Source organism: Trichosurus vulpecula, chromosome 1 (genome assembly GCF_011100635.1).
Source record: "Trichosurus vulpecula isolate mTriVul1 chromosome 1, mTriVul1.pri, whole genome shotgun sequence".
Taxonomy (NCBI): domain Eukaryota; kingdom Metazoa; phylum Chordata; class Mammalia; order Diprotodontia; family Phalangeridae; genus Trichosurus; species Trichosurus vulpecula.
The window spans coordinates 382,138,830-382,144,829 of record NC_050573.1 but is presented as its reverse complement, the minus strand read 5'-3'; the positions used below and the strand labels follow the sequence as shown (position 1 = coordinate 382,144,829).

At 45.3% G+C, this 6,000-nt stretch overlaps 1 protein-coding gene across 2 annotated transcripts in view; it reads left to right on the top strand.

Moving 5' to 3' along the window:
• Positions 1-426: 426 nt before the first annotated feature.
• Positions 427-6,000, top strand: part of DYM (dymeclin) — a 622,593-nt gene continuing 617,019 nt past the window's right edge. The window contains exon 1 of one of the 2 annotated variants that reach the window (XM_036759110.1): positions 427-730. The gene's annotated coding sequence lies outside the window, so the exon portion shown is untranslated. The remainder of the gene's footprint in view (positions 731-6,000) is intronic. The other variant, XM_036759118.1, reaches the window with a different exon arrangement.

Here is a 6,000-nt window from a genome sequence, read left to right as displayed (position 1 = left end):
GGTTTCATTTTCTTCAATTGTAAAGTGAGAACCTGGTCCCAGCTGGCATCTAAGGGGCCTTGCACCCAGTGATGCACAGCAGCTAGCTGCTACCGGCTCCAACCCACAGTAAAGCTTCCAGGGTGAGCATTCACACCATGGAAATCGGCAAATGCTACAAATCGGGGCTTGATTCATTGCTTTGTTGACAGTCTAGACTTAAGAAAGGATGGAGAAAATGTTAATAATGCAGATGAAACTGAAAAGTGTGTCGTGACTACGTCCCCCGCCCAGAACCGGATGATAAACATTTACCAGCACGCATCCGCTTGCCTCTGGCCATCTGTGATCCTGGGATCGGATGACAGGTGTCACGCACACGTGGATGTCTTCCCAAGCGGACTCCATTTCCCAGCATCCTGCGGGGCACAGAAAGCGCAGCTCGGCGCCTCGCCCACGTGACTCCCCAAGTCGGGACTCCACAAGCCCCGCCTCCCCGCGCCTCCCGGGCAGTTTGTCCGCGTCGGCACCTCCCTCGGCCCGCCCCCTTCCCCACGGAGAGACCAGGACATAGAGAGAGGCAGACAGGACGAGTGGACGCAGGCGAGCGGGCGGGCTGCGAGAGGGAGCCGGGCGACGTGGAAAGATGGAGGACTGAGCAGGCGCGCGCCTCCTCGGGCCGGCGGCGGCCTCTGCCCCAACCACCCTCTTCGGAGCCCGCGGCGCGGGAGCCGCGACTCACCCGAGTCAGGTGAGGAGGGCGGCGGCGGAGCTGTCCCTGCCCGTGGAGCCCCTGCCGGGACCCAGGGACCTGTCAGACCGCCGGGGGAGGGGGTCCGGGGAACCTCTGCCGAGCTGGGGCGGGGGGCGGGGGGCGGGGGGGACCGAGATGGAGTGCCGAGGAGGCAGATGTGTGTGGGGGTGTACCGAGGAGGCAGATGTGGAGGGAGGGGCTCTCTGCGTAGGGCAGAGTCCTAAGGAGCAGATGTGTTGGAGGGAGGGTCCCGAGTAGTTAGATGTCGATGAGGAGATCCCCAAGTAGGCAGATGTGGAGGGAGGGGGCCCTGGTGGGCAGATGTGGAGGGAGGGGGTCCCTCGTGGGCAGATGTGGAGGGAGAAGGTCCCTAGTGGGCAGATGTAGAAGAGGGAGTGTCCCCAGAGGGCTGCTGTGGAGGGAGGGAGGGGTTGAAGGTGATGGAGTGATAGAAGGGACTGGATGGACTGAAAATACCGGAATTTGGCTTCAGGGGTCATGGGCTGAGGAGAGCCGTAAGGGAGTGGGGTAGGGAGTCGACTTAGTGGTTTTGGGGCAGTGATGGAGCTGGTTTGGGGGATACCTCAGATGAGGCGTCAAATAGGGAAGTGGGAGAGAGGAGGAAAGTTGTGGGAGAAGAGTAGCTAGGGTGGCTGCTGGTACTGATGTGAGTAGGAAGGTGGTGACAGGAGTTTGTAAGGCATTGGTGACAACCTGAGAGCTAGGAGTGGAGCATTGAAGGGGTGACTGAAGGGTGATGAAAGAAGAAGGTTGTGAGGTGCAAGAGAATTCAGTCAAGGAGAGGAGTGTGGCTCATAAGGGGAAAAGAGGGACAGCCTTTTGGATTTGAAGTTGCATTGAGAGGATGAAGTCGTTACCAGAAGTATGGCAAACCTATGTGTCAAATGGAATTGAGGGAAACTGTAAAACAGTAAAATAAATGCAGTGGAGAGATTGTGACAATTAGTGAGGCCGTGGCAGCTGATTTGGATGCCGAGAATTCATCTCTTGTGGCTGGGACAACCTTAGAGAGCAGAAAATAAATTATGAGCTGTATTAAAAATAGATGTATTTAAATTGTTGAGGGAAAGACTTGTCTCAGAATGTGCGATCCATTGAGTACTAGACAAGTAGATAATATAAATGCGCTTGTTTGACACATCTATTTTCTGGTCTTTCTAGTTGGTCCTGCTAACCTCACTGTTTCCTTTACTTTGTTTACATAGGCTTATACTTTTGTGAGATGAGGGCAAGAACTTTGGATCACTTTTTTTCTTAGTGTGAAGTAAAAGCACTGGAGTGAAAGAAAACTGTCCTATATTGTGATGTAATATAGTACCTTAAATAGTTGGACACTTTGGTTGTTCCTTTCTATCTTAGATGATAATGGTCAGCAGGCTAATCGTATGTGTTGTTTAACGTCCATTTCTCCACAATTATGTCTGGAGATGAATATTGTGGATGATTTCTTTCACTGATGTTTTGTAATGAACGTGTCTTTTAGTTTGAGTAACAAATAATGGGAATTGCCAAAGCTAGTAAAGGCAATTTTATTTCGTGATACATTTTATAGAAAAGGAATGAGGAAAATCTTGAATTTACAGATTTTGAATGTATACAGCATTGCTACATAGTATACATTCTTGAAATTATATAACACTGTGATTCCTTGTAAACAATTAGCTAGGGTGCCCTGTGTCGTTGTGGCAGAATGTTTGACACATGTGGCCTGGCTCCTGTATGGAACATGACATTGCAAGACAGATGACCACTTGGGAAATATGATGGCACTTATACCAGAGATGAGAAAGGAATAAGATAACTTTTATGGTTAAAGTAGGAATACACTTTCAAGTAGAATAAGGTAAGAGATATCAGACCCAAGTTATTCTTAAGTTCTCCTTCAAGTCTCCTTACCTGACCTGAGTTAGCATAGTTGAGGATTGCTTTGGTCCTGAAAAGCCAAGTAGAAAGATGGGCATCAGCTTCTCGTTGCTTTTGGGAGGGAGAGAATTCACTGACTCCTAAAGGTGAAAAGATCCTTAAAAGGTCATCCAGTTCATTGCTCTGCTTCCTGATAGGACTACACTTTCTGTTAGTGTCACCTGTCCATCTTAGTCTTAAAAATCTCCAAGAACTTAGTTCCATAGTTTCAGTAGTCAATTTCAATGCTCCCCTTCGTATCAAGAAGTTTATTTCATTGAGTTTTGTCTGAATGTTTGCTGCTTCTAATTCTTCCTTTAAAATATTTTTCACCTCTATTCCTTCCTCTTTATTCTTCCTGTGTGTGAGGTATCACCCTCTAGTCCATCATAAGCTGTCAGGCTAACCTTCCTAAAATATTGGTTTCATTACATTCCTATCTTGAAGCCAGTGGAGACTTCTGAGCCAAGAAAAGTGTAAAAATTCAGATGTGGTTTTCAAGGATCTTTATGATCTGGCCCCTCCCTACCTAACTTACCTCGTACTTAACTGCTTCTCAATGTAAATTTTCTGTATGAGCTAGATGCTTTTCATAGACCTTCTAACCCATCATCCTCATGTGATAATCTAAGATTTTGCTCGTGTTCTTCCTTTCTTTTAGGCAGAACTGTAAGTATGAATTCCGGCACCTTAGGTAGGCATAGGTTGGTTGGGGGAGGAGGCTTTAGGAGGAGGCCTTGGAGAGATGCCAGAAGGGCCCTGCTGGAGGACATAGCAGGGAAGACTTAGGCTGTGGAAGAACTCCCAGGGAGTTCTGGAAGGCCTCGGGATCCCATCTCTAGTACATAGTAGCCTTTACTTTCATTGTGATATATGTGAATTTTTTTGTGAGCCATTCACCTTCATTTTTGTGAGCCACTTATGATAGGGTAGAGTCAGGGGAATGGTGACCCACCAGCCAATACCCCGTCCATGTGCCCATCACTCCCAACCCCCAGAAGAGCATGGAAATGAGAGAGGCTGCAGGTAGGAGATAAAGTTGTACGTAAAAGTGCAGAGGTGATTGTCATCCTTGATCCTAGGATGAACAGAGAACATGGCCTGAGAGAGTTGAATCTTTGTTGTGGATAGTGTCCAAGATGTTGTGGATGCCAGGAACTGTCATGGGACTGGTAGAAGGCCATCAGACATGGGGACCACATGAAGATTGTCTGGAGAGGATCTGTGTTCTTCTAAATTTTGGCATTCTGGGACAGTGCTCTGGTTGTCCTGTCTTAGAACTGTCTTCCCAGGCAGGGTCTGGAATCAGGAAGGCTGAGTTCAAATCCAGCCTCAGACACTTCCTTTTGTGTGACCCTGGACAGATCAGTTAACTGCTATTTGCCTCTGTTTCCTCAGCTGTAGAATGGGGATAATAAACTACTCCCAGGGTTGCTGTGAAGATCAGATGAGATGTTGGTAAAGTACTTGGCACTGTGTCTGGCCCATAGTAAGCACTTAAGAAATGCTTATTACCTTAAGTATCAATAAAAACAAATATTCAAAGAAAAATGAAAAAAAGCATATCTAGAAACATAAACCTGTAATCTCCAAAATACTGTTTGTTAAGAAATAAGTATTAACAAAATATTAACAAAAATGGCCTGTTTGATTTTGACTCGACCACTTTTTTTTCCTGAATGTTGTCTCTTTCTTCCCTTTGCTTCTGTACTTCTCTTTCCTAGTTCTTCATTTGTCCATTTGACTGCTTCTTTTACTTTTTCCTTAAAATGTTATTTGATTTTTTTCCTAGTATCATTTCATTTCCTGCCCTCTCTACTGATTGATTCTTCCTGTTTGACAAAATAAAAACACTTATGAGAGACCATATCTAGACAACATAGAGATAGAGATATTGATATAATATTTTATCCTAGTATGTACTTTTCTGCATTGCTCAGTTTGACTTCTTCTTAGTGATCTTTTCTTTTGTATTGTTGTACTGACTGCTTCTTTTTAGCCTCCTTTATTATAACATCATCAGTCTTTGAGGCCTTAACTATGGATGTCCTCCAAAGCTTTCTCTACAGTCTTTCTTCTGTGTTGATCTATCTCATATCTGTTCTGCCAGTCAACAAGCAGGCATGGGGGAGACAACATGCAGATAGACATGTGTATACAAATACACGCATATATACACACACTGTAAATAGAAAGTGGGAAGGCTTTAGAAGTGGGAAGAAAGGTGATTGGGAAAGCTCTCTTCCAGAAGATGGGACTTGAGCTAAGTCTCGAAGGAGGCCAGGGAAGCCATTCCACAGAGAGAGAAGGAAGTACATTCTGGACATGGGAAATAGCCAGTAAAAAGGCCCAGAGTCTGAAGATGGAGTATCATGTGTTAGGGAGTGCAAGTAGGCCACTGTTACTGCATCTTTCAGTATGTGGAGGGATTAAAGTCTAAGAAGACTGGAAAGACAGGAAAGAGCCAAGTTGCAAAGGGCTTCAGATGCCAAACAGAAGATTTTATATTTGATCCTGGAAGCAGTAAGGAAGCCTCTGGAGTTTGTTGAGTTTGTGTGTAGGAGTGTTTCTGTAGCTTTAGAAAATTCACTTTTGTCAGCTGAGTGGAGAATGGACTGGAGTGGGGAGAGACTTGAGGTAGGGAGACCAAGCAGTAGGCTGTTGCAATAATCTAGGCATGGGGTGATAGGTCCTGTAGCAGAGTGGCAGCTATGTGAGCAGAGAGAAGGGCCTATCTAAGAGAAATTTGGTGAAAGCTGAAACAATAAGATTTGACAACAGCTTGCGTATGTAGGGTGTGTGACTGAGGAGTAAAGGATTTCACTGAAGTTATATATCTGTGTGACTGAGAGGATGGTGGTAATCTTAACAGTACTAGGAAAAATGGGAAGAGGAGAGGGTTTAGGGGGAAGAGACAATTCTGCTTTTGGTACATTGAATTTGAACTGCCTAGTTCAAGATGTACAAAAGGGTAATTCTAGTCTGGAGCTCAGAAGAGAAATTAGAGCCCCTCCTATGCATGGGACTCCTAAATCTCTCTCTGGCTAGTTTTAGTTTCTTTCCCAGAATTCAGTTCCATATCATCAATTGCCTGTTATATATCTCTTTCTGTATATCCTAGTGCCATTTCTCCTTCTTTCCTTCTAAACCAAGCCCTCCTGAAAACTTCCCTAATTCTTTTACTGGTACTGTTCTCTTTATAGTCACTTAGATTTGAAACCACCCTGTCATCACTGTACTTGAAGTCAGGAGAGGGACTTGGGTTTGAATTTGTCATCCAATGGTGTTAGCTGTGTGCCTCTAGGTAAATCACTTTACATTGCTAAGTCCCACTTTCCTTATCT